Source organism: Mus caroli, unplaced genomic scaffold, assembly GCF_978045245.1.
Source record: "Mus caroli unplaced genomic scaffold, Mus_caroli_1 scaffold_1, whole genome shotgun sequence".
NCBI lineage: Eukaryota > Metazoa > Chordata > Mammalia > Rodentia > Muridae > Mus > Mus caroli.
Window position 1 is genome coordinate 115,539,548 of NW_028227256.1, and position 25,791 is coordinate 115,565,338.

Sequence of the window (25,791 nt, forward strand, 5' to 3'; positions counted from 1 at the left end):
CCCAGAGGCTGGCCTCCCTCAAAGTTAGAAGAAGATACCACCACAAGCAGGTACCAGAATCACAGCGCAGCTGTGACCCCAGAGCATCCTGAGGTCCCCTCTGCCATCCCCTAACAACCCCAAAGAGTGTTTATGGTCCCAGAGATGTCCCTAGAAATAGTAGAGTTGATAGACGGGGGTGGAGGTGGGCGGGGGTGGGTTACAGTGCTTTAAGTGAGATCTGAACACTTGGTCCCCAGTTGGTGGCTGTTGGGGAGGATTAGGTACGGCCTTGCTGGAGGAAGTACATTATTAGGAACAGGCTTTGAGGTTTCAAGAGACTTGTACTCTTTTAAGTGCGTTCTCTCCCCGCACCTCTCCTTCCTGCTTACGCTCATGATGATGATGTGAACTCTCAGCTGTTCCAGCCACCATGCTTTCCCTCCACTATCGCAGACTCTAACCCTCTGAAACTGTAAGCCCAATTAAACAATTTCTCTTAGAAGTAGCCTTCATTATGATGCTTTATCACAGCAATAAAAAGGTGACTAATAGATGTCTTAGGCAGGAGGATGGGACGGACACCTGCAACAAAGAGGTCTGTGAAGAATGAGACATATTCGACCCATGACTCTAGGGGCAGGAAACCGGAGCATGCTTGCCATCAACAGCCTCTGTTGGAGGTGTAACATAGTATGGAGCCCTGCTCTGTGGACTCCTGGATGTCCTGGAACTCCATTTGTAGACCAGGCTGGCTTTGAACTCATAGAGATCTGCCTGCCTCTGCCTCCCAAGGGCTGGGATTAAAGTCATACACTACCAGACCTGGCATCAGAGCCCTTCTTACTAACACACTAATGAACGATAGGAATTTAGCTCAATTGGTGAAGTGCTTGCCTCGAATGCTCAAGGTCTGGGTTTGATCCCCAGCACAGTAAAAGCCAGGTGGCTAGGTCCATGCCTAGATCGTAGCACTCAAGAGGTAGAGAGAGGCAGGAGGATCAGACGCTCAAGGTTATTCTTTTGCTACATAGGGAGTTTAAAACCAGCCTGGGCCACAAGAGAGCCTATCTCGGAGAACAACACAGAACAAGATTGCACAGAACATAAAGGCACTTCCCACCGAACCTGATGACCTGAGTTCAAGCCCTCATCCCACACCATAGAAGGAAAAACTGATTCCTACAAGGTGTCCTCTGGCCTCCTTAGGTATGCCATGGCACCCTCATGCTTGCACATATACACACACCAATACGTAAATATGAAAAACTGTATTCCTAAAAGCTGCCAGTTCCTTTAAAAAGCAAGTAAAAGGGATGGCTCAGTAGTTAAAGACACTGGATTTTCACTCAGAGGATGCAAGTGGAATTCCCAGTACTCACATGGTGGCTCTCACAGCCATCTAAAACCCCTTTATGTCCTCCTTGGACACCAGGAATGCATGTATATACAGACATATATACACAAACAAAACATTTGTACACATAAAATATTTTCTAGCTTTAAAAGGTAAAATATAAAGAAAAAGGGAAAGAGAGATTTGAGCTAGCACTCAATAATGTTCCACCATTAGCAAAATTATTTAGAATATTTTTGTCAAAAGTAAGAACCCCACACTGGACATCGTAGAAGGCAAAAGCTGGGTCCCTGTCACCAGGACAACTGCACACAACTCATGCTTTCAAAGTTCTGGGAGCTTCCCCCTGAGGCCCTTGGCCAGTGGCCTGAGGACCTGTGACTACACCAAAGCACACACACACACATACACAAACATACACCAACAAAAGGCTTGGGGCCTTATCCCAGCTTGCCTTCCATAGCCCCACCCTGCAGCCATGTTACTGACATGAGAAACCTAGTTCCATTCTTTAGCACAGTGTCCCCAGAGCCCACTGAATTTCCTGGGGGAACAAGGTAATGCAAGCCCCACAGCTGACATGACGGAGTATTCATACTCTCTCGCTCTGACAAGAAGGTCATACCTAGACAAAGTCTCTCTACCTGCTGGGGTGGAAGGCTAACCCACAGCCCAGGGTGTCTTGGAGCACTCCCAGGGCCAAAGACCCAACTTGGGCACTTGGCCATGATCATTACCCAAAAGCTTGTCCAGCAGAACAAGCATGCCAAGACCTTTTCCCACTCCAAGACTTCCCTATTTACAGCCCAGTCGTTCAAGGCCTTCATGAGACCCCTCACCCAAAAAGTCTCATTCATTCACTCACTCATTCACTCACTCATTCACTCACTCATTCACTCATTCATTAAAATCTGAGATTGGCCGATGTACACCAATGACTTTTTCTGGCAAACATAGCATATATAGATGTGGGACCCCGCAAATCAGTCAATGTAATGACAACCTACCTCACAAAAGGTGATACCAGGTCATGGCTAGAAAGATGAAGAGTTATGCCTTCAGGCATAGCATGCCAGGCCCCAGAACCTGCAGTTCCCTTCTGGAACGCCTCCTGCCCTCTGTCTTACCAAACATTAATTTTGTCCTCAATGTCCCACCCAGTCCTCAGTGGAAGGAGCCATCCTCCCCATTTAAGAGTTGTGCCAGAGCCAAGAGTCCTTGGGGTGTCTCTCCAGTATCACTAAAGGTAGAAAAGCCACCAAAGACCCCATTTCACAGGCTGTCCTTTAATGAACAGGGTACTGGGCACTTGAATATTGGAGATGATTCTAAATTAGCCATGGCACCCACACCCTCACCATGGAAAAGCTTGTCTACTTCAGGATGACTCTACCCCTTAAAAAAAAATCCATCCTCCCATCCAAGCTCTTGTTCAAGCACGCAGCCTTAATTTCAGCTAAAGGCTGGTTCTCAAGGGTGCTCCACAAATGTTTGTTGACTGAATGATGGTGAACTGATGGAAGGGTGGATGGTTTAGATGAGATGGACAGACAAGATAGACAGATGGGCAGGTGGGAAGATGAATGAATAGAAAGAGGGAGGGAGGGGAGGAGGGAAGGAGTGGAAGGGGAAGAAGAGTGAGCAGGTAGATGGATGGATGAATGGATGCACGAGTGGGTAGGTGGATATATGATGTGTGATGCATGGATAGATACATAAAAGAACAAATACAGGAAAGAATGCATGGGGAAGGGAGGGACAGGGTGTGGTTGTGCAGAAGCAGGAGGAAAAGCCCCACAAGTGTAAGGAAGGCACGGAGAAATAGGTACCACCTTCCCACAGCGACCTCAAGGTGTGGCCCAGGACAGCCTTTACCCCCTCTTCCTTTCCATGGGCCTCCTGGCCCCGTGCAGGCAGATCCATCTCCACAGCCTATTCACCACCCAGCAGAATTGCACAAGAGGGCATCCAGGGTCAGACAACCTTCCCAGGACAGACTGAGCTGGGGAAGGCATGCCTAACAAACAGGAATGAAGAGGCAACATTCCAGCAGCAAGTTTTGGTTTGGTTTTTGCAAGAAAGAAGACACGGAACTTCGGGAAGAAGGAGGGAATAAAAAGAGATGGTGGAGCTTGGTGAGGAATAGGTTGACCACAGGGGTCCAGCAACAATAATTGGGGTGCTGGACAGACAGAAGGTGCTCTGGCTGGTCTGCTTAGCGGGGTCTCAAGGAGACTAGTACCCAAGGAGCTCAGATAATGATTTGAAATAAAAAATTAAAAAGAAGTCTCCTGTAGCCCAGGCTGGCCTCAGCTTCTCTATGTAGCCACAGACAACGTTGGATTCCTGCTCCTCCTGCATCTACCATCCTGCTGGGGTTACAGGTGAGCCCCACCACTGAACTGTACATTCAGTTCTGGGGATGGGACCCAGGGCTTCATGCATGCTCAGCAAACACCAGCTAAGCCCTATCTCCAGCTACATCATCAGGTGACAATTAAAATGTGGTTACCACTCCTGCATAACCCTGCAACTAGACCTTCATGCACAAGTAAAGGAAAGTCACCTCAGACTCTTAACACAGCCTCAGGAAATCAGAGATGACCTGATCTCCGGGCACACCCTAAAAACACTGTGATGCCCAGTGGGTAGGCTCAGCCATTTCAGAGCTCACTGTCTGCATCTCACTCACTGCATCTCGGAATTGGCACCCAAGAAGGACTCAATCCCAGAGTGAACGAGCCTCTAAGAAGGTCTAAGGTTGGGACAGGTTCTAGTACCAGGTGGCACGTCCCTTCCATAGGACAGAGATAACAAAGACCTTGCCCGAGGTCGCACAGCTAAACCATCTCACCTGCAACAGGTGCTGCCCCAAGTGCCAGAGCCGGGGACAACACCTGCTCAGGCACAGCTCTTTGCTCTCTGTAGGGCATCTAACTACAGAAGCCTCTGACTAAAGTCCCTGGAACATGTAATGTTCTTCAGGGTCTCTCAACTGGGGACATAGACTGGACTGTCCAGCTCTGGGCTGTCCTTAGGATCACATGACCTCATACACATGTTCCTACAAGCAAAGAGAAAGCTACCAGCTATGTGTAGTAGGACACCGAGAAAACTCATGCAGTATTAGACACAGGAAGGTCTAGGGAGATGGCTCAGTGGGTGAGTGTGCTCGCTACAAGCGTGAGGACCTAAGTTTGAGTCCCCAGAATCTATCAAAACAAGCAGGTTTGCCTGTAACCCAAGTGTGTGTGGGTGGGGTGCAGGGAGTCCAGATGGATTGCTGGGATTTGCTTGTTCCAGATTCAGTGAGAGACTGTCTCAAAGGAATAGGCTGAGAGTGATAGCACAGGACACCTGATGCTCTCCTCACCCACCCAGAGAGCACACCACACACATACATACATGTGCACACACACACACACACACAGACACACAGACACAGACAGACAAACACACACCTCTTTCATTCAAACACACAAGTATGCAATCATCCCTTAGGATAACCTTGGAAAAGCCAGACAGTCAGAGTATGGGAAGAAAAAACCAGACCCCTTGATGATAAAACCTTGGGGCTTGGAGGGGCTGGGAGAAGCATCAGTGGGCAAAGGCCTTACAGCACAAGCATGCTGACCTGTGTGTTAGGATTTCAGGTGAAGTAGCCTGCATCTGTAATCCCCGTGCTCCTACAGAGTGGGGTGAGATGGAAGAATGCCCCGAAGCCCACAGGCTAACTAGACTCCTACAAGTGGGCCTCTGACCTCCACAGGCATGCTGTGTCTCTCCATGCCTGCGCACATACACACAGTGGCAGACAAGAGTGTGTTTCAAATAGAAGGCAAAACTCCTCGCCCGAGGCTGCCATATGACATCCACAACACATCTTGTACCTGTATGCACACACACACACACACACCACACTTACACATATACACATATACACACGCATATGCAGGCTCGCACACATACACAAAATTAAGCAGAGTACTGCTGGCTCAGTCCCCAGCCTCTCCTTGCCTCTCCTTTTCTCTGGGCAAGGAGGGCAGGCCAGCTGGCCTTCAGCCTTGGGTCAGCCTGGACATCCCCAGACAAATCATCCCAACTCCATTTCCTTGTGGCCAACCAGAGCTCTGGAGATGCAGGTCCCCAGAGCCCACTGACCCTCACTCTGGCTCTCAGAGTTTCCGGCTCCTAGCCTGGCATTTGGACAGTGGGCTCCCCAGGGCCCACCCACAGCCCTCTCTTCAGGCCACAGAGGGCCACAGGCAGCTCTCCCAGACTACAGATGATTTACAGCCTCTTCAGCCATCCATCTCAAGGCCACAGGCTGAGCAGATATTTTCCATCTCCACAGCTGAATGCAGACATTCCAGAGAGCCCTGCTTCCTCTCTCCTGAGCTTCTAGGCAGGCGAGGGTCTCAGGCACAACATCTGTGCCTAGGCCCCAGCTCTCTGTCACAGGGAAGGAAGAGACAAAGCCCAGGGTCTTGCAGCCAGGCCTGAGAGGCCCAGTCAGGGGGAGCAAGCCAGGCCTCCCAGCCAGCACCATTCACACCAGGCCCTTCCCACTTCCTCTTTCCCCTTTCTCCCCATGACAACATCTTGAACCAGTGCCTTCGCTGGCAAGCCCAAGCACTCTGGGGTTTTGTAGTTCTGAGGAGGCTCCCACGCTCAGCTGTGCACACAGCCCTTGGACAAGCTGCTGAGGTTGCCTATGGTACTCAGGGCAAAACACGAAGCTCCAGCCCACACATGTTCTCTGAGGCCTCTGCTTCAGGGACGGAGGTGAGGTGTCCCTGGCCCTCCCAGCTGTAAGCGCCTCACACCCTCCACAGACACACTCAGGGGTGAGGACCGCAGGACCGTGGAATACTTTCCACTGTTTAAAATGATAACAGCCCTCCTCGTGAGAAAAAATGCAAATTAAATGTCCCGCTGCTGGCCGAGATGGAATAACAGGGACCAGATTTAGGCTCCCACCCGAAACCACCAAAAAACCAGACAAAACATTTAAAGCACGCCAGGCAGTGAAGGGAGGTGAGCCCTACGAGGAGGCCCAGCTTACTGTCTGGAGAGAGTTTGCAGTTCCAGTGCAGACCAAGCAGATCAGCAGATTGCTGGGTGGAGGAGACAGTAAGCGCCTGAAGAGTCCCAAGGGTGCCAGAGTTTTCATGACAACTTCAAAGAGGGAAGATTCGAGCTGGTATCACAGAGGAGATGTGAGGGTCTGGAGACCCTGTAGAATATACTCAATTAGGTTCTGTTCTTCCCAGGGTACCGAGAAGGAAGCAGGCTTAAGGCTGCCAGAGAACGGTGCTTGATGCACATTTAAGGACTGGTGCTTAGACCCATCAGCCAGGCCCTAGAAAGCACGGAGCTCAGAAGCAGTATGCCTGGACGTAGACGAATCAATACCTGTAAGCAGCTCCCACCCCCATCCCAACTAACACAACGTCAGAGATGACACTTTTGAGCTGGAGGTACAGGTAGGAGGTAGGGGGCCGGCCTCCCACTCAGGAAGCCCTGGATTCAATCCTCAGCGCCACATAAGTCAGGCATGGCGACTCACACTTGTCATACCGGCACTTGGCAGGGATCACACGTTAAAGATGATCCTCGGTGATCCTCGGCTACATAGCTAAGGATCAGCCTGGGCCACAAGAGACCCTGCTCTCCCCTATTCTCCCCCACAAAAATATTAACCTTCCCTAGCCAGCAAATTAACCACATCTCAGAGAAAACATAAAATTTTCAGGAAAGCAAAAAATGTTAACCAATTAATAGCAGAAAATTACAGCATCAAGAATCTACCAAGATTCTCTGGCATGGGATCCCCACCAAAAGGCGGCAGGAAAATGTAATCTATACTGAATAAAGAAATACGTAAACCATCCCTGAGCCAGAGAAGACCCAGCTGTTAACGGGAGCTGACAAGAATGTGAAGCTGCGCTAACCGTAAACCACATGTTCCAGAACTGAAGAGGGAACTCAGGAGACATAAGAAGACCTGTCAAACTTTCAGGGCTGGACCCAGTGTGACCTGTGGTGGATTCGAACGCTTAGGGATGGCGAGAGCCTCTGTCCATCTACTGTGAAAGAGATGAAACACTCTCCAACACACATGTAACTGAGTCCCCAGCACAGCAGGAGGGGAGAAGGAAGAACTAGGGAGATAACTGCCATTTTTGCCCCTCCTCCCAAAATCAGTTTGAAAACTAGAAACATAGACAATCTTCAAAGCAGCCCAGGGTCTGGAGAGATGGTTCAGCACATAAAGGCACTTGTCACCAAGGTGAGTTTGATCACAGAGACCCACATGGCAGAAGAGAACTGACTTCCCCAAGTTGTCCTCTGACCTTCTTCTCGTGCATGCTACGGCAAGTATGTACTCACATGCACACACACACAAAACAGACCAACGTAAAGTATTGAAAACGCAATTGGAGCATGAACAGTAAAGGAGGCCATGGGGGTGGCTCAACAGAGAGTGAGCCTGCTGGCCATGCACGAGGCCCTGAGTCGCAGCTGCAGCACAGCAGAAATCAGGCAGTGTCACATGCCTGCGAGCCCTGCTCTCAAAAGGAGGAGGCAGGCGAGGATCTCCAGCTAAAGGCCATTGTCTGCTTCGTATTAAGTTTGAGGCCAGCCTGGGCCACATGAGAGCTTGTGTGCTGGCTAGTTTTAGGTCGTATTGACACAACCTAAGAGTCATTTTGGAAGAAAGAACCTTAATTGAGAAAGTGTTACAAACAGATTGGCCCCATGGGCAAGTCCATTAGACATCTTCTTGTTTAGTGATTGATGTGGGAGGGTCTAGCCCATTGTGGGTGGGGACATCCCTGGGCTGGTTGGTGGTCCTGGCTTACAAGCCAGTAAACAGCACTCCTCCATGGCCTCTGCATCAGCTCCTGCCTCCGGGTTCCTGCTCTGAGTTCCTATCCTGACTTCCCTGGATGGTGGACTACGAGCTATAAGATGAACTAAAAACCCTTTTCTCTCCAGGTTGCTTATGGTCATGGTGTTTTTATCACAGCAAGAGAAATCCTTAGACACCTTGTCTCAAAAGAGGGGAAGGAGGTAGGAAAGAAAGTAAATCCGGGAAAGAAGAAACCCTGCCTGCCAAGGCTTGACCTCTCCTGGAGAGAAAGAAAGGCATACAGCATTCTGGTGTGGGTGCGGTAAGGGCGGCTCCACTCACTGCCAAGATAACTTTTAGCAGCAATTGAGCTCTGAAGGCCCAGGAAGGCAGGAAGCCTGGTGTGCACCGGCAGCTCAAGCCCTGGAGAGCGAGGATTGCACTTAACTAACTGTAGTGTAAGTGAGCCACCAGTATGATATGGCTGACAGAGGCCCCAGGGCTACTCAGGCTGCCTTCTAAATAATAATCACCAAGATTTACAGGTTTACTATGCACCGGGCACTTGACACATATTAACTCTTTCATACCCTCTGTGAGACAGAGCCACACTCATCCCTGTTTGTTCGTCTCGTTTGAGAAAGGCTAAGACAGGGTCTCACGTAGCCCGCACCGGCCTCAAACTTCTATATAGCTGAGAAAAATGGTGAACTCTAAAATTAAAAAAAAAATGGTACTAAGGCTCTTTTGTGGACCAGACATGATGGCACACGCCTTTAGTCCCAGAACTAGGGACATCAAGGCAAGTGGATCTCTGTGAGTTTGAGGCCAGCCTGGTTTACATATTAAGTTTCAGGTAGCCAGAACTACATAATAGAGAGACTGTCTCATCACCAACAAAAAGCTTCCATGTGTGGGGAGGGGAGATGTGGGGTGTATGAGTATGGGATGTGTGCACGTGGCCATGCCCAACTTTTTGGGTACTGGGGATTTGAACTCAGGTCTTCATACTTGCAAGTGATCTCCCCAGCTTGATCTCAAATTTCTGATCCTCCTGCCTCTGCCTCCAAGTGTGGGGGTTACAAGTGTGAGTCACCTCCACTGGCTTATGTGGAGCTTAGGACTGAACCTAGGGCTTTCTGCATGATAAGCAAGCGTTCCCCCAACAAAATGACAATGCCAGCCCTCCAGGTGCCCTCATTTTGCTTCATAATCTGTCTGCAGGGCCTGCTCTGAGCCAAACCCACCCCCAGTGGCATGTCCCAGCTGAAGCACCCTTCCTATCTGGACAATCCCTTTTGGTGAAGTCACTGAACGAGAGGATACTCATAGACTTGACCATGTTGTAGCCTAGTCTAGGGGAGACAGTCAGGGGAAGCTCAAAGGAAATGCTTATAAGCCTCTCTTCAGAGAGCCAGTGACCGCAGCAGGGACAAGTGGGTGGGCTTCCTCTTGGAGCAAGCAGTAAAGGAACTTGACTAACTGTGACCACAGAACCACATTCTGGATTTCTGGAATCTTCCCTGCCCAGATCAAGCTGTACCCTTCTACTGACTTCATCCCTCCACTCTCTTGTCTCCTCACCGCCCCCCCCACCTCTTCCCCAGAAGAATATGGCAGAGCTGAACCCCAGAGAAGGAGGGAGTTATGCACTGACATTTTATGTTTTGGAACTTGAGCAAAGCCAGCAATACCACAAAGACCCAGTGGCATGTGTAAAATCCACAGGCTCACAACCAGGCACCAGAAGGCATGCCATACATGGCCTAGGGCCAGCCAGATCTCCAAGGCGACTTCCATCCTGGAAGTGCTTAGCATCCAAGGGCGTGGCACTTTCCATCAGGTAACCAAAGGCAATGTAAAATGAGATTCAATGAGCACAACCCTTTCTATCACAGACAGAGAAATCCAGGCATCGAATGTGACAACTTAAAAGAGTGACAGAGATGGGCTGGAGAGGTGGCACAACAGGTAAAGGTGCTGGCACCAAGCCTGAGGATCTGAGTTAGATACCCAGACCTTCATGGTGTTTCATAGAATAGGTGTTCCTACATACTGATACACAACAAAATAAATAAATACATGTGGCAGAGAGAGAGAGAGAGAGAGAGAGAGAGAGAGAGAGAGAGAGAGAGAGAGAGAGAGGCCTGCCTGTAAGTAGTGGCTCAAATGCAAAACCAGTCTCCAACTCTAGTTTCTTCTGCCCATCACAACAGAATCCAAACAGCTGCTTCCCATCCCATACTGATTGTGTGGGGGGCCCAACAAACTGTAGCACAAGCTTAGATGATGAAAATTACAACCTGGATTCTGCCTGGTTATCTTAGATTTCTTAAGACAAACACCAAAGGAAATGCATAACCATTTCCCTCATTGAAAAATATTCCCTCTTCACACACACACACACAGACACACACACACACACACACACACATCAAACACTAAGTACAAATAAACAGATTATAAAAAGACAACATTAATTCATGCTCTTAAGAAAGGAAACCTCAGTGAAGCTTGAAAGCCTAGGGCTAAAATAGGAGGACTCCACAGAAGAAGTGACTGTTGGCTTCATCAGTGGGGAAAAGAGGGCACACTGAGCATCAACACAAGGGCCATTCCCTATCATCAAAAGTGGATGACTAAAGAATGGAGGCAGAATGCAAGGATGGATAAATAAATAAAAATAGATGGATAATGGAAGCAAGGATGATGGGTGGATGGCGGAAGGCTGGATGGAGAATGGAAGGATGGAAGAATGGATGGGTGGATGGGTGAATGGATGTGTGGATGGAGGGAGGGATGGATGGTGGATGATGGATGGATGATGGATGGATGAATGGGTGGATGGACAGATGGATGAATGGTGGATGATGGATGGATGGATGAATGGATGATGGATGGGTGGGTGGTAGATGATGGATGGATGATGATGAGTGGATGGATGAGTGGATGGATAGATTAATGGGTAGATGGATGGATGGATGGATGATGGATGGATGGGTGGATGGATGGATGGATGGATGGTGGATGGATGGATGGATGGTGGATGGATGGATGATGGATGGGTAGATGGATGGGTGGGGGTGGATGGACAGGTGAGTGGATGGACAGGTGGATGGGTGGGTGGATAGGTGGATGGATGAATGGGTGGATGGACAGATGGATGGATGGTAGATGATGGATGGATGATGATGAGTGGATGGATGGATTAGTGGGTAGATGGATGGATGGATGGATGGGTGGGTAGATGAATGGATAGATGGTGGATGGATGATGGATGGGTAGATGGATGGGTGAGGGTGGATGGACAGGTAGATGGGTGGGTGGATAGGTGGATGGGTAGAAAGGCAGATGAATGAGTAATGGATGGATACACAAAGGTGAGTGGGAGATGAACAAGTGGGAGAAAAATAGGGGATGATGGAGGGAGAATGGAAGGATAGATGGATGGGTGGACAGTGGATGTAGGCAAGAGTAGATAGAGGCTGGGCAAAGGACGAAGAAGTGGATGATGGAAGAATGAGTAGGTGGGAGGGGCAGAGGATGAGTGCCAGATGGACAGATGAACAGATGATGTATAGACAACTACCACTGCCCTAAAACCACTGACGCCATTCCTGAAGAACCAACTTCAGCCCATTTCCCCACCAGCCATTCCCTCCAACTGGTCCAACAGATTATCACAAGGAGAGCTCTCCCCAGGAAGGCACAGGAACAGGTAGGGGCAACCCCTCCCTACCTCCCCTCAGCCCCACCTACACACAGGGTTTGGCATACATATTTGCTAGGAATTCCCTCTTTTCTACAGTTGTATGGGACCCACTCAGAAGAAAAAGGGGGACCCGAAGCACCCCGAGGCTGGCACTGTTAGCACAGTAGGGAATGTGCTTCCCCAGCAAGCACAAAAGCCTGGGCTTGAACCCCAGCACCACATCAACCTGGAACCACAGCACTCTGAAGAGGAGGCAGGAAGATGAGAGGTTCAGGGTCATCCTCCGCAAGTGTGAGGCCAGCCTGGGCTACATGAGACACCACCTCTAATAAATGAATCAAACCCACCACCCACCCAAACTCTGCCAGCCCAAACTCAAGGTAGGGAGAATAAAAAGTTCATGGGGAGGTTAATTTAAATTTAGTCACATATCAAGCCAGATGTGCTGGCACATGCCTTTAATACCAGCATTCGGGAGGCAGAAGCAGGTGGATCTAAGTGAGTTCGAGGTCAACTTGGTCTACAGAGTGAATTCTAGGACAGCCAGGGTTACCCAGAGAAACCTTGTTTTGAAGGAAAAACAATTGTTGCACATGAATATTGCCAGGGGTCTAGTCTCAGAGATTTGCAGGCCATTACTACTCTACCACCTAGGCATCACACATCTGCAACGCCCGGTGCATCACAAGTTGCAAATCCCCACCACCACCACCACCACCACACACACACACACACACACACACACACACACACACACCCCAGAAGGCTACTTCCTGCTCGGCTTCTGTCCCTGAGGACTATTCTACCCAAGCTATCCTTGTTCTCTTTCACTCTACTGGACAGCCCCAGGTTGGTGCTCTGTGGGAAGAAGCCTTCCCCGACTGCTCAGCACCACTGTTGAATTAGGTAAAGAAGCATTCGCCAGCTAAGCACAATGGCATATACACATCATCCCAGCACATGGTTGGCAGAGGAAAGAAAATCTCTTGGCCTATCTGGTCTATATAGTGGTCTCAGACCAGCTAGGGCTACATCGTGAAATGGTAGAAACAAACAAATAAATAAAAACCAAAGGATAAGGCTGTGGGTAAGATGGCTCAGTGGGTAAAGGTGCTTGTCCACTACCCTGACTGACTTGAATTCTATCCTAGGGACCGACATAGTATGAAGAGAGAACTAGCTCCTATAAGCAGTCCTCTGATCACATCATCACTTCAAGGCATGAGTACATGCACACACACTATGCATGCATGCATATATACATACATACATACATACATACATACATAGTAGTAATGATATTTTTAAAAAATATTTGCAAAAAGGAGCCGCTGGCTAAGGCTCAGGTCTTGCTTTCCCTACCTAAGAGCTCCCAGGGACCACCCATCCGAAATCTGTTATGCTCTAGGGACTTTGCCAGTCTGTAGCCAGTAAAACAACCCCATTCTGCTTCCCTGGGACAACAGTGTAGGGGACTCCCTGCTGAGCAATGTCTCCTAAAGTCATCTTTCACAATGACCTCTAGCTTTTCCATCATAGCTCAGCTCCCCTGCTAGACTTAGAGAAGCTGGGATTTCAGCTTCTGGATGCTAAACCAGGCTAGCAAGGGATGTCTGTGGTGCTGAAGTTTAATCAGCACAGGGCACCTAACAGATGTTCCAGTATCAGCTGATTGACTGATGGATGACACAAGGAACTCCTTTTGATGGCTTGGGCCAAACCATTTCAAACACAGGGCACAGAAAAGACACAGCTTACAGGTGAGGACAGATTATGTAAAAAGCTGTGCCTGCTGTCACACTCCACACTAGGGACCCCTAGATACCTACCTCACAGCAGCATCTTGGATGTCAGTCATCAGGCACACCACGGCAGGCTCTGCTTGTGACCATCACCCATAGAGATTCCCCCATTAGCAGCACTTTGACATTGTGACATTCAGGCTGGATAGTCTCTTGTCATGGTCTCTGACCATTTGATACTATCAACCTAGCCGGCTGTGCCAAAATGCCTCCTGAGACATGTCCAGAAGATCTGGCTCCAGCCTTCCGACCATTTGCTTTGAGTGAACCATTCAGGCCTTGCCTCGGATTTTTAATTCACATCGTGTATATAAATGGAGAAGATAAGGGGTAAATGGGTGGAGGGAGGGTGAATAGATGGAGACATATGTATACAAACCTCTGCCCTTTTTGCTGTTGTTTTAAGGCAGGGTCTCATTAGCCCAGGCTGGCTTCAAACTCCCTTTAGAGAAAAGGATGACCTTAAACACTTGTTACTCCTGTCTCTGTTTCTCTGCCTCCTTTAAAAATCTACCCTTAGGGGAGCCTAAGTCCATAAATAGTCCATAAACGCAGTCAGGTGAGAATCCTGCTCTCAGATGCACTAGGCCCTCCCTATGGCCATCCTCTGACCAAGGATGAGGACTGGCCTGTACATCACAAATTCAGCCTATCAAATAAATAGTTTTTCCTTGGGTTGAGGAGGTAACTCAGGCAATAAAGTACTCACTTTATAAGCATGAGGACCTGAATTCCATCTCCGGATCCCACATAAATATCTGGGTGTGGAGAAAGCAAGATGGCTCATTAGGAAAGGCGCTGTAGCCAAGCCTGCCAAACTGAGTTTGATTCCTGAGACATCCCCACTCCCAAAATGATGAAAGATGATAACCGACTCCCACAAGTAGTCCTCTGACTTCCACATCCTTACAGTGGCATTTATGGCATCCTACGCCCAACACATACAAAATAAATAGATAAATATCATTAAAATCTAAAGCCATGTATGGGTGATACAAGCTTACAGTCCCAGTGCTAAGGAAATGAGACAGGTGGGTCCTTGGGATTTGCTGGCCAGCCAGTCTAGCATACTTGAAAAGCTACAGGCTAGTGAGGGAGCCCATCTCAAAAAGTAAATTGGACAGTATCTGAGAGAAGCAGCTAAGGCTAATCTCAGGAACACACATACGCAAACACACAGCTATGTTATGTGTCAGAGCACCGAAGGCTAGCCCACATGGGCAGACCCTCAGATATTTAAAACTCTGTGATGGTCAGTCTTTAGCTGTCAGTTTGACATACATATAAGCACTTGGAGAGAAAGTCTTAATTGATGAATTATGCAGATCCAGGTGGCCTGAGGGCATGTCTGTTGGGGATTGTTTTAATTGTTACTTGTTGTTAGAGGATGAAGCCCACTGTGGGTGGTACCATTTCTTAGGTAGGAACTCTGTAACTGGGTAACAGATAAGTATGCAAGCAAGCACCTTCTATGCATTTATTTCTCTCACCTCTTGACTGTAATGTGATGTGACAAACTGTTTCAAGTTCCCCATCTCCTTGACCTCCCCACAGTAATGGGCTGGAAGTCAAAATTATAATCCAAATAGATAGACATTTTTCCCGAGTCAACTTTCATCAGAATATTTGCAGCAACGGAAATGAAGTTATGAGAACACCCCCTCTCTACAGCCATCAGGACTGCAGTGACCAATAAGGCCACCATTCTAAGGATCCTAACCCTCAGATGGACCATGCTGAGTACCAGACTGATCTTCCAGTCTTGCCTTTATCCTGCAAGCCCTAGAGATCATTTCTCTGTGCTATTTTGGTCCAGAAACAACTCAGTCCTCACTTAATCTGCTTGACTATTACACCCAGTCCAGCAACAGTGGACAAAGCAGGTGAAAGTCTTCCAATCTGCTGATAAAGGAGTCCTGGACTGTCCTGAATCTAAGGGCCATCATAATCTTAAATAAATAAGTGACAATAGGGCTGGTGAGATGGCTCAGTGGGTAAGAGCACCCGACTGCTCTTCCGAAGGTCCAGAGTTCAAATCCCAGCAGCCACATGGTGGCTCACAACCATCCGTAACAAGATCTGGCACCCTCTTCTGGAGTGTCTGAAGACAGCTACAGTGTACTTACATATAATCAATAAATAAATCTTTAAAAAAAAAAATAAGTGACAATAACCAGGAATAAAGCCCCAGTTGGTAGAATACTAAGTTACCCAAAGACCTAGGTTCCTTCTCTAGCACTGCATAGATCTGGCAATGCAGCAACACCCCGATAATTCTCAGCTCTTGGAAGGTAATGCTGGGACATCAGAAAAGTTCAAGGTTATCTTAGCTATGTATTTAGTTTGAGGACAGCCTGAGACATATGAGACCCTGTCTTAAAACAAAAAGTTTGGTCTTCCATCATCCACCCTAATAAAGGCACCCACTGAGGCAAACCTCATGCATGGATTCCCCCCCCCAGGGGGGCTGAGAATCTGCATATTTAATGGGCTTCCCACCTGAACCGCACCTGAGTGAACCAGGAGCCCCACTTGGAGACAATCTATGCCGGTCAGCCTCAGCTCTGCCGCTGCTCACTTACTTTGTGAGGTGTGTGTGTGACTTCCTCAATTTTATGATGATGATGAATGTATTTGGCGTGTGTGTCTGTGTGTGTGCGTGTGTGTATGTGTTATATGTACTAGCTCATGTAAGTGTACATTGCACATATACATGAAAAGGCCAGAGCTCAATGGCAAGTGACTTCCTCAATTTTATGATGATGATGAATGTATTTGGCGTGTGTGTCTGTGTGTGTGCGTGTGTGTGTGTGTGTGTATATATATATATATATATATATATATATATATATATACTAAGTATGTGCATGTGGGCAGGAATGCAGAGGTCAGAGGACAGCTTTCAGGAGTCAGTTCCTTCTTCAACTACGTGGGTCTCCTGGATCAAACTCAGGTCATCAGGAATGGCAGCTGGCACTTTTACCCACTGAGCCATCGCCTCCACCTTATTTTTTGAAACAACGAGCTCATCAACTTGGCGAGGCAGGCAGGGCAATAAGCTCCAAGTCTCTGCCTCCCCAGACCTGAGATCACAGACACACCTGGGCAAGCCTGGCTTTTCTGTGGGTACTGGGGTTTTAAGCTCAAGACCTCATGTTGCAAATACTTCACCAACTGAGCCACTTTCCTCAGCTCCACTCCTATCTCTTGTTTATCTTAAAACCAGAAAACAATCCAATTCACAGAGAGCCGGCACTTACGGCTTTACTGATATAAACGGATTTCTGCATAAATACACAGATCACACGTCTCTCCTCACATTTACCAGTACAAAGAGCCCAGGAACAGACTCTATTCCCAGTGTAACCTCCTATATTATGTCTATTACACACTTCATCTTCTCTAGACAAACATCCACCTCACTTTCTCCCTCCCCTCCATTCCTGATCTGCATACCTAAGAGGCCTTGGTGGATCTGCTGACTTCCTCTCTTTGGGCATAAACAAGGCGTGGAGCATATACCTTGCCCTCGAACCTCATCAGAGCTGTCCCCTCTCCTTGATCTCTTGAAGATAAGGAGGGACAGCCCTAAATATTCTGTCCCTGCCTGGACACACACCATGTATCACAAAGGCACAGCCCAGGGCTGTCTGTGGAAGTGTCTGAGCGATGGGCCTTCAACCCGTCATTGCATGTTTGCGACCTCGATTTTTTTTTTAAATCAAAATGCTGCCTTCATCTTTAAAGATCTGAGACATATTTATGTGTCAGCCCTTCCTAAACTGCCTTCAGCTTTCAGGGGAGTGTAAAAGGGCCATCTCTGACCAAGTGGCCATCAGGATACCCATGACCACTCTACCTACCCCTTTGATCAGTCACTATACCTTAGTGCAGAGGTTCTCAACCTGTGGGTCTTGACCCCTTTGAGGGTTAATCAACACTTTCCCCAAAGGGATATCAGATATTTACAGTTCATAACAGTATAATGTTATGGTTGGGGGTTGAGAAACTGTATCAAAGGGTCACAGCCTTAGGAAGGTTGAAAGCCTTATGCCTTATAGCTACACTGAATTCTGAAGCTGCCTAGCAAGAGAGATCAATGATGGGAAAGCAAATCCCTTGCCACAGACCCCAGAGGTTCCCAGACGCTGGTTACTCCCACCACAACCCTGTCTCCCTCTGATTCTGGGTACTGACCCTACTGCCCAGGACATGTTGGCTACTGGGGAGAACAGGCTGCAGTCGCAAAACCTTCCCCCTTCACCATATGATGGTTGACACCGATTATCCACAAGATCTAAAATCACCCTAGAGACAAGCATTTGGACATGTCAGTGAGGTATTTTCTAGATTAGGGTAGCTGAGGTAGGAAAGCCCATCCTAAACGTGGGTGACATCGTTTCCACAGGGTGGAGTTCTAGACTAAAGAAAAACACCCCAAACTTAGTACCAGCACTCATTGCTCTCCACTTCCTACATGTGGGTGCCATGTGCTGAGTTACCGAACCCTCCCGGTCACCGTGATTTCTCTGCCTGGATGGACTGTGGACCAAACAAAGCCCCCTTCCTTCAGTTGCTTGTATGGGGTGGAAGCAAGGAAGAAAGGAGCATGCACACAGTCACCAAGCAGTGGTAGGTGCGGCTGGGGCTCCTCTTCCTGAGAGCAACACAAATGGTTGGACCTAATCTCTCTACAAAGTCCATCCATCTACCACTTTTCTCTCTGCCTCCGCTTGTCCCCGAGAAAAACACCCTGTGTAAGAAAAGAAATTCCATGAATTGCCTGTGTGGTCCTCAGCCCCAGGTTCCACAGCATGGCCACCTCATATCAAGTACTTAATGAGCAACTCTTCAGTTTGAAGGGAGAGCCCCGAAGAGGCATCCGAACCCACCCACACCACAACCCTGCTCCCTCTGCCCAGCATCACTGTAGCCGCACTCCTGGACTCCACACTTCAGATTACACCAGTGCGTTTCTGTGTCTTTCCCCTAGACCACACTGGGTCTGTCCCTAGCTACTCTGGCCAATGCTTGGTCAATTACAGATTCTCAAAAAAAAAAAAAAAAAAAAAAAAGTAACAAATTAAGGCCCTGTTTCCAGTCCTCCATCTCTGCCTACACTGCAAACACTTGCATACTAATCTCCCCATCTTTGGTTTAAAATATATGGACCTTTTAAAAAAAACTCCCAGCATAATGAATAAGCCTAAATATTAGAAATTGAAATTATTAAGTAAATCATTCCACCTGCAAAGTTTCGATTTGCATACCATTAATTCATGATGCCATCTAAAACAAACTCATCACATTCTGTATATTAGAAGCTGATTTATGTAAGAATTGAAGAAAAAACATCCCGAACTCAAATTTATGCTGACATGATGTACACAGTCAATGGAGAAAGATTTTTCTTTCCTCCTTTCTACCATTTTTTTTGGTGGGTGTGGGTGTGGGTGCGCGTGTGTTTGTGTGTAAATTATTCAAGCAACTGCAATCTAGCAAGAAGGGAAAGGATCTGAGGAATGGACTGACATGTAGTAAGATGCATAATGCAGCTGCCTCCTGTGTGTGTGTGGCAGGCTCGAGGCGGACTTAGCCTCCTGTTTCTCTCTCTCTCCTCTCCTCTCCTCTCTCTCTCTCTCTCTCTCTCTCTCTCTCCCTCCCTCACTCCCTCCCTCCAGTTATTAATGTCAAGTATGCCAAAGATACGCTGGAAAATCATTACCATTCATCGCCACTAACCGCCATTAAACCTCAATCAATTCAACTTAGCACAAGTGTACTTGAGCGGCCCTTACAGTTTCTTATAAATGAGGCTCCAAAGTCGGCCTGACTTATTTCATTGTCCAAGGCACAAAGACAGGGCGTTAAGCAGGGGCTGAAAGGGGCCTATGCGAGGCCCTGCACGATGTTCTTTTAAACATTCTGTCCTAAGTGTTCAAAGATCTTTTTATGCAAGCTGAGAGGTCAGGAAGAACGGGCATAGCCCCGAGAAGCGCCCGTTTCTTCCTAGCTTTGGGGCCTTGCGAGCTACACGCTACAGATAGATGTCTTAAGGAAAGTTTCAAACACCCCTGAAAGTTTAGCAACCGGATCTCTCTCTCTTCCCCCCCCTTATCAAAGGCTCCGATTCTCTAAACTTGAGCATCTGCGGAAGGCATGAGGAAGGAGACCCAGGCGCAGGAAGGTTAGGGACACAGTGTCGGCCCCAGGCTCAGGTGGGCACTATGCCCCAGGCGGGCGCCAGGACTTGGCCCTCTGGCCTTCTTCCTTCCCAGCCACGAGCAGGGCCACGAGCAGGGTCCCCGGCGGCTCCCGCCACCCGCCGCAACAATGTGGCCATTGTTCGCGCGCGCGGAGCGGGCGGGCGCGCAGGTGGGAGGCCGCGGGCGCTCGGGCACGGAATGTTCCCCGGACCGGGCGCGCTTGGCGCCGCCCGGACACGCGGCCTGCGCAGCCCCACGGGGACGGCGGAACCTCGGAGGGGCGGGGCGGGAAGGGATGGGGCGGGGCAGACGGGCGGGGGTGGGGCGGAGGAGGGAGAGACAAAGAGGAGCAGGGGAGGAAAGGAGGGATGAAGAGGGTATGGGAAGGGGGGCAGGGGAGAAGAAAGTGGAGACAGGAAGAAGAAAAGGAACGATGGGGGAAAGAGAGAGGAAGTTAGGAAGGGGAGAAAAGGACAGAAGAGATTGTAAGGAGGGAGGGAGAGGAGGAGGGAGGGAGGGAGGGAGATAAACGGGGAAGAAAGAATAAGTGAGACACCCAGCAACCCAGAAGTATGAGGGCCGAGTAAGATGAGGAAAGAGCAAGAGTTCACCCTCATACAGAAAAAGGACTCCAAGCCCTGCCAAGTCAGCAGCCTTAATCACACCCGGGGCTTTGCCTAATTACAGGGTGAAAGCCAGGTCTAGAGGTAGGGAGATACTTAACTGTGTCCCAGGGAAAGCAGAGGGCAGAGACAGGCTGTGCGACTGTCTCTCCTCCACCCATGCCAACCCCTCAGAGCCTGGATCCTGGAGGAAAAGGCTGGGGGGCTGCAGCAAGACTGGCCACCGGCCTCTGAGACCCCGGGTTTTACATTCCCTTGGGTGGGAATCCAGTCTGTAGTAGGACCACCCTCTGGCCTTCCTGAGTTCTCTCACTGGAGGACTGGGACCCTCTGCACCCAAAGAGGCGATTCAATCCTAGTCCCGGGCTGATAAATTAAAAAGTTCTCTTTATTTCATTTGCTGGTTTGAGGTTCATTTAAATTTTCCACAGATTCGCAGAGAAGAAAGCAGTCAATAAACTCGGACAAAAGTGCCCGAATCAAAAAGGGCAGAGAATTGGGAAAAGGCAAGATAAAAGTGTTATCTGATCCCAGATCCGCAGGCAGCAAAGGAGCAGGGGCTGCCGCAAGAATCTCAATGGGCCATCACCCTTCTCAGCCTGCCTCCCCGTTAGTACCAACTCCTCATTCAACACAAAAGCCAAAGCACTAAAAGTGGTTTTCTTATGCTAATGTTGAAACCCAGTACTCAGTTAAAACACACTGCCCAGAAACCTGCCTTTTTAAAAGACACACATGTGAAACACACACCAAAAAAAAAAAAAAAAAAAAAAAAAAGAGAGAGAGAAAGAAATAAAGAAAGAAAGAACCCACGTTAATTCGTTCTATTTAAACCCAAGTCTCGAAAAAAGAAAAAAAAAATCAATGGGTCCTGTCTGGTCACATCTTGAAAGAGTTATTTCCCAGATCATGTATATGATACGTAACAAGCCAGAAGGAAAACCTAAGTAGAAACAAGACTTCTTCAGTTGTTGGAAGGATTCAGGACAATAAGCCCCTCCAAGAGAGGGGTCATCTCCCTGGGTTTTCCCAGGATTTAAAATGTGTGTTTTAAAAGTGACACCCTCAAAAATCTAAAAACAATGGCCAAAGTTTTCATTTTCTAAGTCCTTTACGTTTTCCACAAGCCTTCAGATTGGAAAAGAAAAAAAAAAAAAAAGACTAGTGCTGAGTATGGATGGTGCTGTGTTTTACTTGAAAGCCACAGAATCATAGAGAAGGTGGCCTTCTTTACTCTAGGATCCTATCGGTCAGATGACAGCCACTGCTGCTAACCTCAGTCCATACCTATCAGCAAAAGACACCAGAGTTTATCCTCTTCCCCTAAGTTCTTTTAAAAAACGAGAGCACACTGGGCACTAAGTATCTGGGTAGCCTGGCTGCCGACTCAATCACTGACTCTGCCCCTCCTGATGTTCTAGAATCTGAGAACACAGTCTTTAGTTGGCATTCTTCACATGTCCATGCCTCTGATGCTTAGTGAAAAGAAGAAAGGAGGGAGTTGCTTCCCTGGGGTTCCCTTTCAAAGGGCCCTGGCCCAGCAGCTGCAGCTGTCCACAGAGAAGTCCACCTGGCCTTGTGGCCCCTGATGTGCCAGTTAACAGGCGCTATACAGGTAGACCTCCCACCCAAGACCCCCAGCCTAAAGACCCAGGGAAAGCGGCCCCACCTTGTTCCCTGTGGTTTGCACCAGCGAAGGCCAGCTGCACCCACAAGGTTTTAGGACTCTGTTTTTGAGCTTTAACAAGCCAGCTGGGTGTGAGGGGTCACAGCCCCATTCACAGTGCATACAACAACCTCATGGTCTCATTTAAAGGGAACTGCTAGTGTCTGGGCACTGGAGCTTTCCGGGAGTGGAATGCCGAGGGAAGAAGAGGACTTAGTGTAGGCAAATATCTAATTTGGTCTGCCTGCTTGCAGACTGTCCCGGATTCACTAATCCAGCCCCAGGGGCTGCACTGTGTACAGGGCTCTTGTAGAAGTACAAAAAAAGAGTGAAGTATTTGTGTATTTTTCAGGCTGCAGTGCAAACAAGCCAGCTACAGGACACAGCCCCTGAGACCCCCACAGCAGCTCGGAAATGAGCCTGTGACCAGTAACCACACACACACACACACACACACACACACACACACACACACGCACGCACACACAAACACACCCTCTTACAATTACGCAACTCAAAAGCACATCCTCTTTCATTGCTCAGTGCTCAATGTTCTTCCAAGCCTGCAAGGCTCAAGGAACATCCTGAGAAAGTGAAGCATCGTGGCTAACTCCATATACACTTCAAGGTGGTCCTCCTTCCAAGCAGGCCTGGCTTGAATTTGGGAGGAGACCTCAGTGAGTCTGAATTCTGTGCATATTTCCACCACCTCAGTTCCCACCTAAGCACAGAAACAGATCTATCAATCCCAGTCCCAGTTAGTTCATGGAGGAGTCCAGCCCCGGGTGGGAAGATACTTGCTTCCCATCAGCCTCTCCCACAGATACAGGACAGAGACAAGAGCAGATCTCCTACAGGGCACAGTACACAGAACCTTCTTCTGTGTGTTGTGACTCTAGGCCCCCTAGAATCAGGAAATACCTCATGACATTTGGGGGCATCCTAAGTCTTCCTAAACATAATTAATGTTAAAACTCATCAGGTGAGCTTTCCATACAGCAGGCAGCGTCTGAGTAGAAACTGTATCCTGAAGAGGCCATACCCAACTCTTGGAACCCTCTAGAGAGAAGCAAGTTGGAGAAAGCGAAAGCAAGATGTAGAGACTCTAGGAGTGAAGCCTTAAGCAGGAGGGGTCTGCATGGTTTAGATTAGACATTCTGGGATTAGTGCCCAGGATAGAACAGAAGCTGGGAGAAAGCAAGAGCCTCAAAACTCAAAGCGAGTAAGCATCCGGAATGTTTCCTCCTACTGGGGGAGACCAATCCAGGTAGTAACACAATGTATTCCCTCCCCCATTCCAGACCAACTGAGCTATTGAAGGGGCTAGCCCCCCAGACACACGGAAGCCTACTCAAAAAGGGAAACCGCAGCCAAGGTGAGGAAATGGGCGGTGAGGGGGCTCGAAGGATAGGTGGCTAGAACAAACAGATAACATCAGGGAGACTTGTGACAAGCCCGCCTATTCTGCCCGCTATCCCTCCGTGCTGTATATTTTGGATTTCACCGTTTATTTACTTTTCTTTTTTGGCACCGAGCCCCCGGAGCATGCCAATACAATATTTGTTTAAACACTATTTTATGCCGCTTGCGAGGGAAACGTTTACTTTCAAATTCTCCAACATCCCCCAGAGCCTCGTCTGCAAACAGCATATGAGCGTTTTACAACTGTTCCCTTTATCTGAAGCTGTGGGGATTAAACCTTCACACGCCCAGCGAGGGCGGAGGGGCAAGGGGCCCAGGACATCCTGCGGCCACCGAACAGCAAGATGAAGGATGCCCCATCTGGGGAACAGAGAGGTTACAGAACCCATCCCTTCCCAGTCTCTGAAGGACGAGACTACCAAGAGACGTCTCTCCTACCCCTGCTCCAACTGGGATCAGCTCTGGGAATCACAGGACAGTTACACACACAGAGGCACACACACAAAAAGCCTGGAAGGAGAGGCACCCTGGGGGATCCCCACAAACTCCTTGCGTCTCTGTAGCCAGGTCACTCGAGGTGAAGCGCAAGGGCTCCATCCTTAGTGTCCTCAAGCTCTAAAAGTCAGGTTTCCTAGGAAATGAGAGCAATTGCTGCCGGGCTGAAAAGGAGCCCAGTTGGGTGGACTTCCAGCTCCCGGCGCGGCGGGAGCCCTCTCGAACTCACTCAAGCACACGGTCCCTCCCCCCACCCCCAATCCCGGAGGAAAAAAAACCGCTCCCCTCTCTCTAAACCCTTAATAGGATTGGCGCCCAACTCTGTCCGCGCCGCTCCTCATCCATCACACACAGATCAAGTTGCAGTAGTGGATTTTTCAAATTCCTCAGCAAATATACTTGTTGAGAGATTGCTGGGGGGGGGGCGTTAAGTGGGGGCTAGGATGAAAGCGAGGAGTAGGGGGAACCGATCCCTCGGCGAAGGATTACGCGTGGATCCATTCGGGAAGTCAAGGGGATCTGGAGACCTAGGATAAGAGAGAAAGGTAAGGAAGCCAGAACCGAGGTCCAGAGACTGGCGGCGGAGGGAAGGGGCAACAGGGTTCAACGAGGGGGAAAGAAGGAAGAAAGAAAAGACTGGCTCCTGGACGCGGACTCGCAGCGCGGAGAAGTAGAGTTGCAAGTTTCCAAGTGGCCGGCAGCGGTTGCAGCACACCGCACAGTCCCGCAGGCGCGCTCCCAGCTGCCCATCTAAGGGAACTTCGGCGCACCCCAGCCCCCACGTCGCCCCCAAACAGTTCCAGGCTCCAAGAGGTGCCACCGGTCAAAGACCGGCCTACCCGAGCAACCCAAGAACAAGAAGCACTTCCCCTCAAGTGGAGGGCAGCGGTAATAAAATCAACCCCGGCCACGAGTTCTGATCCCCAAGATCCTCCTTAAGCCCTGCCGCTGCTGGACCAGAACACTAGTCAGGGTTGCCCTCTTTGGCCGGCCCCCTAAAATCAGTGTCACGATCTCGATTCCGGTAAACGGATGAGAGATACTCCAAGACCGCCACAGCATCTCAGCCGAAGCTGGCCAGGCTAGGAAGTGCTTCGCCACCAAGAGTAAGGGGAGGAGAAAAAAAAAAGAGAGAAAGAAAGAAAGAAAGAAAAGAAAAGAAAAAAGGAGGGTGGGAAGGCCAATGCAACTTTACCGAGGAGACAAAAGTTTGCCTCTAGCATGCAGGTGGCCTCTCGGGCGCCGGGCAGTGGTTGCAGGGCCCCATCCCAACTTGGCTGGAGTGGGGCTGCCGAGTGCGGGGGCTCCAGCCGCCGGGGCGGGGCTGGCCAGGCAGAGGAGGGGACCAAGGCGGGCGGGGGACCCGGGCAGTCCCTAAGGACACCAGGCCAGCAGCTCCGAGCGGCTGCGATGCTACGCACGACCCGCGCTCCTTCCTCTGGCTCCTCCTCGCCTTCCTCCGCGTCCTCTGTAGCCGCCGCCGCCGCCGCCTCCCGCTCCTCCTCGAAGTCTCATTGATGAGAGGAGTTTGAAAAAAAGTCCGCGGAGCCGTGCTGCCTCGGCTGGCGAACGCCGGCACTCCTGCAATCCATCAGCGTCTCTGGGATGGCGCAGCGCCCCCGCGCGCTGAGCTTGGGCAAACCCTGATCGTCGCGTCCTTAGCTTGCCCGCCC

General features: G+C 49.3%; 1 protein-coding gene across 1 annotated transcript in view; it reads right to left on the reverse strand.

Annotated features, from left to right (window-relative positions):
• The window catches only part of Gli2 (GLI family zinc finger 2), a 221,346-nt gene extending 195,955 nt beyond the window's left edge, over positions 1 to 25,391 (reverse strand). Inside the window, exon 1 of the mRNA XM_021165818.2 lies at positions 25,314 to 25,391. The gene's annotated coding sequence lies outside the window, so the exon portion shown is untranslated. The remainder of the gene's footprint in view (positions 1 to 25,313) is intronic.
• Positions 25,392 to 25,791: the final 400 nt, after the last annotated feature.